The sequence below is a fragment of the Erpetoichthys calabaricus genome, chromosome 4 (assembly GCF_900747795.2).
Source record: "Erpetoichthys calabaricus chromosome 4, fErpCal1.3, whole genome shotgun sequence".
Taxonomy (NCBI): Eukaryota; Metazoa; Chordata; class Cladistia; order Polypteriformes; family Polypteridae; genus Erpetoichthys; species Erpetoichthys calabaricus.
In genome coordinates, this window is record NC_041397.2 from 319,644,607 (window position 1) to 319,658,261 (window position 13,655).

A 13,655-nucleotide genomic window follows, 5' to 3' on the forward strand; every position below is an offset into this window, starting at 1 on the left:
CTATGGTAAAAGGTAGGGTGTCTAATCTAATATTATATGCTTGTGAGTTCACTGGAAAGAGTATACTTTTATTCAGATTAATTCTAAGACCAGATATCTTTTGAAATTCTGTTAGTGCTGTTAAAACAGCAGGGACAGTGTTTTCTGGGTCCGATATATATAAGACCATATCATCTGCATATAGAGAAATTTTCTGTTCCAGTCCTTCTCTGACAATCCCCTTTATCTGATAAGAATTTTGGCAGTGAACCGCCAGTGGTTCAATAGCGATTGCAAACAACAGTGGCGACAAGGGACATCCTTGTCTGGTACCACGTTCTAGTTTAAAGTAGTCTGAGCAAATGTTATTAATACAAACTGAAGCTTCTGGACTGGTATACAGTAGTTTGATCCAAGCACAAATATTCGGGCCAAACCCAAATTTCTCCAATGCAGTGAAAAGGTAATTCCATTCGATCATGTCAAATGCCTTTTCTGCGTCTAATGATAGTAATATCTCTGGGGTGTTTGATTTTGCTGGTGAATATATAACATTAAACAAGCGTCGGAGATTTGAAGATAGATGTCGGCCTTTAATAAATCCAGTTTGATCTTGTGATATTACCTAGGGCAGCACTTTCTCCATCCTTCTAGCTAGGATTTTTGAGAGTATCTTAACATCATTATTCAGGAGTGAAATTGGTCTATATGATGCACATTGTAACAAGTCCTTATTTTGTTTAGGAAAGACGGTGATTAATGCTTGTCAAAATGTTTGAGGTAGTATTTGGTGGTCTTTAGCTTCTGTAAATGTTGCCAATAAGAGTGTAGCTAGCTGAGTGGAGAATTTCTTATAAAACTCTACGGGGTAACCATCAGGGCCTGATGATTTCCCGCTTTGTAGTGACTTTATAGCGTCTAGTAATTCTGTTAGCGTTAGAGGTTTATCCAGTTCCTCAGCACTTAAAGCATCTATTTGTGGTATTTGTGAATTATCCAGAAATGCATTAGATTGCGTGTTGTCTTCTTTGGGCTCAGTGGAATATAAAGACTTATAGTAATCTCTAAATGTGTGCATTATTTTATTATGGTCGATGATTTCTTCTCCATTCTTGTTGGTGATTACTGGTATTGCATTGTGAACTTCTTGTTTATGAATTTGTTGAGCTAAAAGCTTATTAGCTTTTTCTCCGTGTTCATAGTAATGCTGTCTAGACTTATAAATAAGTTGTTCAGTTTCTTTAGTTGTTAAGATGTTAAGTTCTGTATGCAGGGCCTGCCTTTTCCTGTGAAGAGCTTCACTTGGACGCCTGGCTTGTTCTTCATCTATTCTAGTAATTTCATTTCTTAGCTCTGACACTTTCTTGGTTTCTAATTTATTTCTATGGGAAAGATATGAAATAATCTGTCCTCTTAAGAAGGCCTTTAGAGTTTCCCAGAGTGTTCCTGCAGAAACCTCTGTGGACGTGTTTGTCTCCAGGAAGAAGCTGATTTGTTTGGATATAAATTCTGTGCAGTTCTCGTCTGCCAATAAAAGAGGGTTAAGACGCCATCTGCGAGGTGAGTGTGAGGGGCTTAATGATTTTAGCTCCAAGACTAGAGGGGCATGGTCAGAGATAACAATTGTGTCATATTTGCATGAATTGTAGGCAGGAAATTATTATCTATAAAAAAATAATCAATTCTTGAGTAGCTATAATGCACTGGTGAGTAGAACGAATATGTTCTTGAGTTTGGGTTAAGAAACCTCCAGGGGTCTGATAAGTTGTGATCATTTAAAAACTGTGTAATTATCTTTGCAGTATTAGATGTCGTCCCCCCTGTCACAGGAGTCCTATCTAAGAGTGGATTTAAAACACAATTAAAGTCCCCAGCCATTATAATTTTATGAGTGTTCACATTGGGAATGGGTGCAAATAGATTTTGCATGAATTCCTTATCATCAACATTGGGTGCATAAACATTTATCAAAATCATTTTACTGTTATATAAGTTGCCCATGACCATCACATATCTCCCTTCATTGGTTCACTTTTAAAAACTAACAACAATGTTTCTGGATTTAATAAATGTTTTGCCTCACAGTGACGAGGCACAAAAGGTCCACATTTGACTCTTCCGTCATAAACTCGGCACCTACAAAGCTGGGCAGAACAGCAGGCTTCTCTTCAGATGCAACGAGTCCTTAAAAGCAGGTTCATTCCTGGATTTAGCATCTTGCAGATTAGTCAGCTTTTGCTTTGTAATAAATTATTTTAAGATAGAGTCATATGAAAAAGTTTGGGAACCCCTCTCAACCTGCATAATAATTGACTCTCCTTTCAACAAAAAAAGATAACAGTGGTATGTTTTTCATTTCCTAGGAACATCTGAGTACTGTGGTGTTTTCCGAACAAAGATTTTTAGTGACGCAGTATTTAGTTGTATGAAATTAAATCAAATGTGAAAAACTGACTGTGCACAAATGTGGGTCACCTTGTCATTTTGCTGATTTGAATGCCTGTCACTGCTCAATGCTGATTACTTGCAACACCAAATTGGTTGGATTTGCTTGTTGAGCCTTGAACTTCATAGACAGGTGTGTCCAATCATGAGATATAAAGGGATTTAAGGTGGTCAATTACAAGTTGTGCTTCCTTCCCTTTGACTCTCCTCTGAAGATTGACAGCATGGGATCCTCAAAGCAACTCTCCAAAGATCTGAAAACAAAGATTGTGGAGTCTCCTGGTTTAGGGGAAGGCTACAAAAAGCTATCTCAGAGGTTTAAACTGTCAGTTTCTGTAACTGTAGGGAATGGAATCAGGAAATGGAAGGCCACAGGCACAGTTACTGTTAAACCCAGCAGGTCTGGCAGGCCAAGAAAAATACAGGAGCGGCATATGAGCAGGATTGTGAGAATGGTGACAGACAACCCACAGGTCACCTCCAAAGACCTGCAAGAACATCTTGCTGCAGATGGTGTATCTGTACATCGTTCTACAATTCAGCGCAATTTGCACAAAAAACATCTGTATGGCAGGGTGATGAGAAAGAAGCCCTTTATCCACTCACGCCAAAAACAGAGTTGCTTGTTGTATGCAAATGCTCATTTAGACAAGCCAGATTCATGTTGGAACAAAGTGCTTTGGACTGATGAAACAAAAATGGAGTTATTTGGTCAGAACAAAAAGCGCTTTGCATGGCAGAAGAATAACAACGCATTCCAAGAAAAACACCTGCTACCTACTGTCAAATTTGGTGGAGGTTCCATCATGCTGTGGGGCTGAGTGGCTAGTTCAGGGACTGGGGTCCTTGTTAAAGTCGAGGGTCAGATGAATTCAACCCAGTATCAACTAATTCTTCAGGATAATGTTCAAGCACCAGTCACAAAGTTGAAGTTATGCAGGGGTTGGATATTCCAACAAGACAATGACCCAAAGCAATGGAAATCTACAAAGGCATTCATGCAGAGGGAGATGTACAATGTTCTGGAATGGCCGTCACAGTCCCCTGACTTGAATATCATCGAAAATGTATGGGATGATATGAAGCAGGCTGTCCATGCTCGGCAGCCATCAAAATGAACTGGACTGGAGAAATTTTGTATGAAGAATGGTCAACAATACCTCCATCCAGAATCCAGACACTCAAAGGCTATAGGAGGCTGTTAGATTTGAAAAAGGGGTGCCCACATTTATGCACCTGTCTAATTTTGTTATGATGCATATTGCATATTTTCTGTTAATCCGATAAACTTAATGTCACTGCTGAAATCCTACTGTGTCCATAAGGCATGTCAGATATTAAAAGGAAGTTGCTACTTTGAAAGCTCAGCCAATGAGAAACAAAAATCCAAAGAATTAAGAGGGGTTCCCAAACTTTTTCATATGACTGTATGCAGTAGATGAAGCTACAGATGTAATGATGCACATTTTCAATCTGTAAACATTTCAGGTTTCAGAATCAATAGAAATAACTTTCATACTCGCAGGTACTGAAAACCAATACTTTTTGGCAGATGTTATCTTTATGGACATCTGCAACTTTTGCACCTTTTCACAGACAGCAGCACTTCAGTCCCTTCACCACAACCAGCTTTATCTTAAGGACATTTTAGCAGTGGTTACAGACAATACATTATACTGTCTGAAAGCAGACCAGGAATTTTTAAAAGGGGTTCTGCCTAACAGTGTGCATTAAACCTGCTTGTGTCATGTCATCAGTTTGGTGGGAGAGACCTGGCAGCACTAGAAATATTTCAGTGAGGCTGCAACAGTATTGATGTGGGTAAAGTGTACCACCTTCAAGAAGCCAGATTGGTAAAGAAGATGGGCAACCTTGCACTTTGAGCTACATTTTTTTGTATGAGAATGTGCTATATAAATAAATAAATGTTGTTGTTGTTCTTGTCACTGAAACAGATTGTGCCGACTAAGGCATACCCCCTGGTTTGAATCAGTAGGGTACCACACTGAACATATTCACCTCTAAAGAGTTCTTTCTGGCCAAGAACACAACAGCTCAGCCTGTAACAAATATCCTAGACCCTAAAAATGAAGTTAACCTTCATCTCAGCTCTTACATTTCTGGACAGTCTCGGCATACAGCATCATGGAGGCTCTGGGCTCCTACCTAGGAATGTAACTGCAAAATAAGGTTCAGTTGTGCTAGTGTGACGTTTCAATATAAGGAATGTAAAGTGTCATTTCATTATTGTTTGTTTTGTTGTAGCTGGTACTACTTTCTTACAGTTAAAAAAAAAAGTAAAAACCCAAAAATCTGTATCAAGGAAAAATAAAACGGTGAAAATCGAAAATCAAAAAAATAAAACAGAATTTGTGAAAAATAAATAAATAAAACGGATTCCATACGGCCCTACGTGTTCATACAGGATTTCTCAGGTGCTCTACTCGCATTAAATAGTATAATATATACGTTACCTGGGAAGTCATTGTTACGAAACGCCCAAACTGGGGTCTCTCATTGTTGTGAAGTTAGTCGCCAACTTAACTCGGGCCGAACGTCGATCATGGAAGTAACAACGGGCGGCTTACACCGCAGACAGCGTGAACGTAAATGGGAGAGCTGAAGTGCCTGCCGCGACTCTCTCGTTCTCCTTTTCACCTTCCTTTTCTCTCACTGGATTCATCGCCCACAGGCTGTTCTCTACTTTCTGTCTCCATGATATTCCTGCTCCACTTTCCTTTCATCTCCTCTCCCCGCCGGTATTTCCTCCTCCGCTCGATGCTCTCGCTGCTTACCGTCATTCCTTCTCCTCTCCACGCCAGCGGTAGTGCTTGGCTCCGCAATAATGACGTGTCCACACCGTGTTGAGCTTTCCAAGCGCAGCGCTTCGAGCCTTATTTCAAACGCGCCCGTCACGTGATTTTGAAGCACATTAGCTGCATGGCATCACTGACATCTGCGCAGCCAGAAGCCGATTTGGTACAACAGAGCAGGACTATGGAGTAAGATCGCTGTCAAAAATAACTCGTATTAATTTAAGTCACATTTACATTTCACATGTGTCATGTGCGAGTCTGAAAATGACGACTACAATTCTCGAAGAGCAACCACTTGCTGAGCCACAGCAGCGTATGTCAGCTGTAGACCTGCAGTTGTAACAAATAGATACTGCTGCAGACTGGAGTAAAATGGGCGTGAATATAGTGACGTCACAGTTGCTAGGCGAGGCAAACACAGCAAGTCTGCGTTTCTAGGCACGTGCACAGCATTTTCGAGCACAAACAAAAGATGGCAGAACACAGCACGGTATTATTGTTATTATTATTACTATTATTTTAATTATAACAATAAATACTGTATATTTTGCAAAATATTTTTCAAAACAGGTTGGAAAGTTAACGTTACGTGTACGTGTATGAAATATTTGTTCTTTGGCTGGCAAGCTCATTGTTAATGACAGCAGCACTGCTTACGGTGCTGTTCAGTTTGCCTCAATAACTGGGGGTGATAGACAGTTAATGTTGTATTGTCATCAAATTATGGTAATAAATAATGTGTGCCTAAAGTTCAGTCTGTTTTACCGGTGAATGGAAAATTCCCAGTACTTTAAGACTTTATCACATTTGTTATTAACGTCTTACTTAACTCTGGCGTGGTGTAAACATTGTAATTATATTGCTTATTGTGTTCATGACTTGTTAACGAAACACTATTTTCACTTAAACAATTCCTGATGATTTTAGTTTTGTCGACATGTTGGTTTCCACAGACCCGAACACAACGTAAATTTGTATTACACAAATGATCTGCGTTGTTTAGTTTGAGGGTGGTATGGTGGCGCAGTGGGTAGCCTCGCAGTTAGGAGACCCGGATTCGCTTCCCGGGTCCTCCCTGCGTGGAGTTTGCATGTTCTCTCCGTGTCTGCGTGGGTTTCCTCCGGGTACTCCGGCTTCCTCCCACCGTCCAAAGACATGCAGGTTAGGTGGATTGGCGATCCTCAATTGTCCCTAGTGTGTGCTTGGTGTTTGTGTGTGTGTGTGCCCTGCGGTGGGCTGTCGCCATGCCCGGGGTTTGTTTCCTGCCTTGCATCCTGTGTTGGCTGGAATTGGCTCCAGCAGACCCCCGTGACCCTGTAGTTAGGATATACTGTAGCGAGTTGGATAATGGATGGTTGTTTAGTTTGATCTCTGGACCTGCGGTGGTGTGAGCTGCTGCTGCTCAGCAAGTGGACATTTATTTATTCGATTTTTGTTACTACGCATGTGCCACAAAGGTAGCGCGCTGGAGTTATTTTGACAGCGATTGTACTTCATACTTAGCTCTCCTATATCGGTTGCACATAATAAAATCAAAAATAATTTAATTATGCTTAATGCACTAAATGATTATATTCTGAAAACAGCATGATATTTTTTATATAAAATGATTGAAACTTTTTCATTCTCTGTTAAATTAATTATGTTAAATAAAAATGGCTCACGTCAATAAAAAAACCCAACGCACGAAGCGAACCCGGGTCTCCGGACTGCGACGCACAATTCATACTCATTCAGTACAAATGAAAATATAGAGTGGTGTACACAAAAAAAAAAAAAAAAAAAACGGATTTCAATTTTGCTTTTAATTGAAATATTTAGTTGTTTTTAAAACGCTTTTAATTCTGATGCTTTAATAAAACATTAAAAGAGAATGCAAAAAACGCAAAACGGAGTAACGTTAGTCATATGTGATTAAGTATTTTAAATGGATATCTGAATATTTGTCGTTGTGTGTCTGTTTTTATTTTTACTTTTTTTTCTTTTATTTCACTAACCCTTTGCTCTTAACCAGCGATGATAACTCAAACGAACAACCTGTTGCTTCTTTGAAAGTCACGTGACTTTACCCCCACGTTATCCACCCTCTGCTGATGATAAATCCGCTTGGTGCTCTTATTAATTTCCGGTGAGGAGTAAATATAACTATTTTGACTTCTACCCAAATGACTGAAATTAGTATACTGTATTGCACATCCCACAAGATTCAATAAATTAAGCAGATCGAGTTATGTTCAAAAATGGAACATAAATAATACATGTAATATAAAGTAAATACATTCTTGTAAATGTAACAACCTGTCGTTTCCCTTTTTTTTTCAGTGTAAGGGCAAAACATTAAAAATGAAATAAAACCAACACGACAGGACCGCCATTACGATGTGCGGGGCCCCTAATTTAATTTAAAAAGAGTTGACATCTGACTTAAGGGAGATATTACTAAATAAAATCAATAATAAAATGTTATATTAACTAAGAATTAAGAAAACGACACACTTGAAAGTTCATTAAAAACTTTATTTCAATTTATTATTAAATATGAGAAATACAACGGAAGAAGAGATTACAGAACGACAATACAACACATTGAGCTTTTCAACATTATTCTTTTCCGCGAAATCATTAGTTATATCTCCACATCCACTGTATTCACATAATTCGTTTTCTATTGAGAGCAGTGCCACATTTGACAATCTCTCTTGTTCCATGGTGGCTCGTATATAATTCTTAATTATTTTCAGCTTCAAAAGGCTTCTTGAAGCTGTAGCTGTCGTTACAGGAATCGTTCACAATATCCGCAAGCAAATAACTAAATTGGGATAAGTCAGTCATCGTCCAACCCGCTGTAGCCTAACACAGGGTCACGGGGGTCTGCTGGAGCCAATCCCAGCCAACATAGGCCGCAAGGCAGGAACAAATCACCGGGCAAGACGCCAGCCCACCGCAGAAACTGAGATAAGACTCTCGTACATTTTGTAATATTTTTAGGCAATCTAGGGGTTTACATTTCGTCGGTGTAATACGACAGAATATTTTTATTTCTTCAAATAATTCCAACATATTGATATCACGACTATCTCCATCCATTAATAAAATGTCTGGATCCAAGCAATATTTGTTAAGTTCTTCATCGGCCATAAATTTTCATTCCATAAAAAGTCATTCCCATGTATGTTAATTGCTGAAATCTTTCTTCAATTGACATTGTTGCTTGATTTATGATTCTTAAAAAAATTATCAGTATAAAATTTCTTCTCGAGATCTTTTATAGATTCATCCTTCATTTCATAATCATAAAAGCGCTTAGAGAATTTACTCTTAAATCTTACTTCAATGACATTTTCTGAACAGATTTGTTTGGCCGTTTCTTTGACTGTATCAAATCCATTATCTCGATATGAACTTAAATAATATTTTAAACCTTTTAAATGCGTTGTTGCAGTGTTTAAATCAGCATCCACATTTTGCAAACGTTTGCTGACTTTATTAACAGCGACGAGTATTTCGCACCATATAACTTTTGCCAAAATAAATTTGTAATTTAATTCATATTGAATCAATGATTGGGCCGTACTCATTTTTGGACCTTTAGTCGATTCACTGATTTCTTCCAATGCTTTACAAATTTGACTTAAAAGAAAACGAATTGGCTTCACAGATTAAAATTTAGATTCCCATCTAGTTGGTGCCAACGGTTTTAGCGTTAATTTCGGCAAATGTTAAGTGACATTAGGCCATCTTTCCACTGACGCAGAAAATATCGTATAAAGTTTTCGAATTTTCCAAAAACAGTCACAGCAATAGGAATACACGAGGCCATATCTCCCAACAATAAATGTGAACGATGTGCCTCGCAGGATCTGGATGCTCATTTCAAATTCTCCTTTGCACTCCCAACCACATTGGCGCCGTCATGTTCCTACAATCTCGGAGAGATGACCTCATATCGGCGAGATGTCCGTTGAGCACTCCAGTTAAATTAGATCCTGTACTTTTAACAAACTGATATAAAACCAGTGAACTATTCCTTAGTTGTGACGTCATCATTTCGAAATTCCACAATTCTTATTATAAATGTTAACTGTTCATCATGACTGATATCTGTTGTAGTGTCCAAAAGAACGGAAACATATTTACTTTTCTTAATGCGCTCATTTATTTCGGTTTTAATTTTTTAGCAATTAGATTGATCATTTCATTCTGAATATCCCAACTCAGGTAATGATGCGATATTTCGTTATTCGAAACTCCTCTCAAATGCTCATCTACAGCAGGATCAAATGGGGCTCTCGTTTCAATAAGTCCAAGGAGTTTGCCATTATTCTCTGAAAATAATTTGATGCTGAAATCACGAAAGACGTCATTATGTTTTCCTGAATATTGAACACGATATACGATTCGTCGTAAAACTTTATTTGACGTTGCTCTAAACTGTCATCGTTTTGCGATTTCAAAAGAAATTACATTTGTGATTGATGACGGGACAAAGATACTTCACGCTCCTTTATTCGTGTGCTTAATGTCTCCAATCACGAAATCCATCACTAGCCAGGGTTAATCTTGATAAATTATCGGGAAACAGAAAACAGTAAAAACGATATTCTTTGTTATTTTTCCCTGAATATAAAAGCCACTTGCGACGCACTATTGCATCGTTCAGTAAAATGTTGTTGTAAAATGATGTGTGGAATTTACTTCTTTCTTTATCAAGAGTAAAGTTGAAATCACTTATTTGAGTTGGCTTTGAAGACTCTTAACTTGTCGCGGATATTTATTGGCCACGTCCCGGGATCGTCATTAATATTACTTCATTATTTGTATTTGTTTACCTCCACTGGTGCAGGCGAAGAGGGTCAAATGTTCTCTCTTTAATGTCAATGTCTTCTTCATCAGACTCTGAATCAGGTAATCAGGTCCAGACCGGGCCGGGATCGCAGTTGACTTTTCCTTTTCATTTGTGTCGGTTTTTAAAAATGTTTATAACCCACCTTTCTCCACCTCAGCTATTTGTTTCCTTTCTTCGGCTTTCTTTCTTTTCTGTGCTCCACTTTCATATTTCCGAATTCTGTCTCTATCTCGACCGCCATTCATTTTTTAATGTCTTTCTATGGGTGTTCGTTGAGCTGTGGATTAAAAAACGAAGAAAAATCTTATTAGACCAGCGCTTCCAAAATGAATTACAATAAAAGACTCACCGTTAATTTATTACAGCATTTTAACAGATTTTATTGAATTTATGAATATTCGTTTGAGCGTTGAAAGAACATAGATTCAAAAATATAGGCGATTTCTCGGTGACACTCTAAGGAAAGAGATCACTCACAACACTAGAAACTTTATCACTATCTATAATTGTTTTAAGATTTATCGTGATAACTGACAAACTTACACTTAGTCTAAGGATTTTAAAACATTTGAAAACGAATATTCGTATTACCTGTACATTTGAAAGAACGAAATTTACACTGAAAAGAAGACAAAGCAGGTTGTTCCATTTAAAATAATGCATTTCCTTTATATTACATGTATTGTTCATGTTCGACATTTGAACGTAACTCGATCGTGTTTAACTTACTGAATCCTGTGGGATGTACGACACACTGATTCCCGTCATTTCGGTATAGAAGTCCGAATAGTTCTATGTTGTCCTCACCGGATATTAATAATCGGCACCGAGCGGACTCGCCGTCAGCGGAGTGCAGATAACGTGGTCGTGAAGTCACGTGACTTTCAAAGACGCTACCTGCTGTGCGTTTGAGTTCTTGACTCCGTTTAAGAGCAAAAGGTTAGTGAGATAAAAGTTAAAACACACCCACACGAGAAATATTCAGATATTCATTTAAAACTCTTCATCATGTCACTCCGTTTTGCGTTTTTCCGTGTATTCTCTTTTAATGTTTTATCAGCTCATCGTCGCAAGTCAGTAAATGTTCTATTAAGTGGTCTCGATTTACTCGCTTAGTACAGTTATGTTTACTTACATAAAAAACAAAACTTCTGACTTTCGTCACGAGTCAGCATTGCTCTTCATTAGTATCATCATAACATTACTCAACCAGATCAATACTATTAACACAGACATATCAATAAAACACCCCAATACAATTTTAGGTAGTTGCCGAATTTGCTCGATTGAAAATAAAAATAAAAAATGTAAAAGGTGCCAAGCAGCAATTTTTGCACTATATATTTTATTAATATTTAAAATGTATTCTATAACATACACACTTAAAACGTGTATTTTATAATATAGCACTCTATCCAAGGTGCATTTTGTGTTCATATTTAGTTCTGCGTTGGTCATCACATTCCGGCACAGCCAAAGCAGACGTGTTCCTGTATAGCTGTTGTACATTTCAGCTTTTAAATGCTAATCTTTTGTATTTCTGTTGGTTTGTATTGTTTATACCAAATACAATTAGTTTTAGTATAACCAAACCTGCTCATTTCTTATTAATAACTTTGAACATGAACTATAAAACGATACTGGAGCAAATAAAATTGCCAGTCTAACAAGGTTAAGTAACTCAGTGAGGTGCATTTTTTAAAATGTTTATAAAACAATTGATTAAATATTATGCTTTATTGACATGTTCCTTTAACGTAATATAATTAATTTAACAGAGAATGAAAAAGTTTCATTCATTTTCTATAAAAATATTATATTGTTTCCGGATATATTAATTTAGTGCATTAAGCACAATTAAATTATTTTGGATAAAAAAACATTTTTATTATGTGCAACCGATATACATTGTTTTTTAATCTGACATGCCATTTTTTTAAGTGTATAAAACTATTAGATTTGTTCAAACATAAGGCCAAAAACTAAACAGATTACTTACACGGCCTCAGCAAAAGACTTTACTTACTCGGATTCAACATGTGTATGAATGTTAGTTCAAATCGTTGCGATTTCTATTTGGCCGTACATATAAAAATACAAATTGCAATCCTAAGAATCTCCCATGAAGTTCGCCAGCACACTCAAGCGCTTATGACAGCGACGTCGTGAAGACTAATAAGGTGTGTGTTATCATTCATAGTTTAACTTGTTTCTGTCCGGTGGAGGCGGAGGATTTAAATGAATAAATGTGATGCAAGTTTCCCTGATAATTAAAAAAGTTTCAACAATTCAATTTTAGTATTGATTTTAAAACACTATAGTAATATACAAAGATTGACCATGAAATCAAATATAAATGTCCCAATACCTCAGAAAGAGCGGTGTCGTCGTCGATTACTCGCGCAGCACTTTGGGCGAAATGTAAGATCTTATAAATAAGAAACTACTGGGCAATATAATGGTAATTTAACCATCTTTATTTTTGCATTGATCATTTTTATACAGTTTAAAGATTGTAATTAAATGAAATATTTTTCCAATTACTACTTTCATCCAATAATAAGGCATTTTTACCGAGCGATGTTAGTAGACTGAGGCGGGGCCCTTTCATGCGCGGGGCCCGGTGCCAACTCACCACTCGCCCAGAGCTTACGGCGGCACTGTGTAGTACACATTTATATGTGATTTTTTTTTTTTTTTTTGTCTTCATTAGGAGAATACAACAATTATACTCTAATGTCAAAGCAATTAAAGTAACATGAATGCATAAAAACAAAAACACACAATATTCCACTCCGCTATGAACGGTAGTGACTCAGTCTCGGTGTACCAAGTACGTAGTCTGAATGGTGCAGTGACAGCGTTTCTACCCCGGAATAAGACGAGCACGGAATCACGTCCTGCTTTCTCCCTTTCTGAAATATTGCACATATATAGAGTCCCCACCATTTAACAAAAAATTCCACCGTGGACGATGGACCGATAGCGGGAGAGAGGACCTATTGGCGGGGGGTTGGATCGCCATAGGCGGCCAGTGGGCACACAGCCCTAGTAAAGAGATATCAAACGTAAATGTGCATCATCTCTCATGTGTAGAACAAAACAAATCATTTGAGTGACGATTTCAAAATATGGTGGATGATTGTGGGCGACAGGGTGGCGCAATGGTAACGCTGCTGCCTTGCAGTTAGGAGACTCCCTGCGTGGAGTTTGCATGTTCTCCCCGTGTCTGCGTGGGTTTCCTCCGGGCGCTCCGGTTTCCTCCCACAGTCCAAAGACATGCAGGTTAGGTGCATTGGCGATTCTAAATTGTCCCTAGTGTGTGTGTGTGTGTGTGTGTGTGTGTGTGTGCGTCCTGCGGTGGGCTGGTACCCTGCATGCCCGGGGTTTGTCTCCTGCCTTGTGCCCTGTGCTGGCTGGGATTGGCTCCAGCAGACCCTCGTGACCCTGTAGTTAGGATAATGGATGGATTGTGGATTTAGATTTTGAAATATTAAATTGATCAGGTGGAATGTGTTCTTACTTTGTGTGTTGAGGCAATAACAAAAATAAACATAAACATTACACCG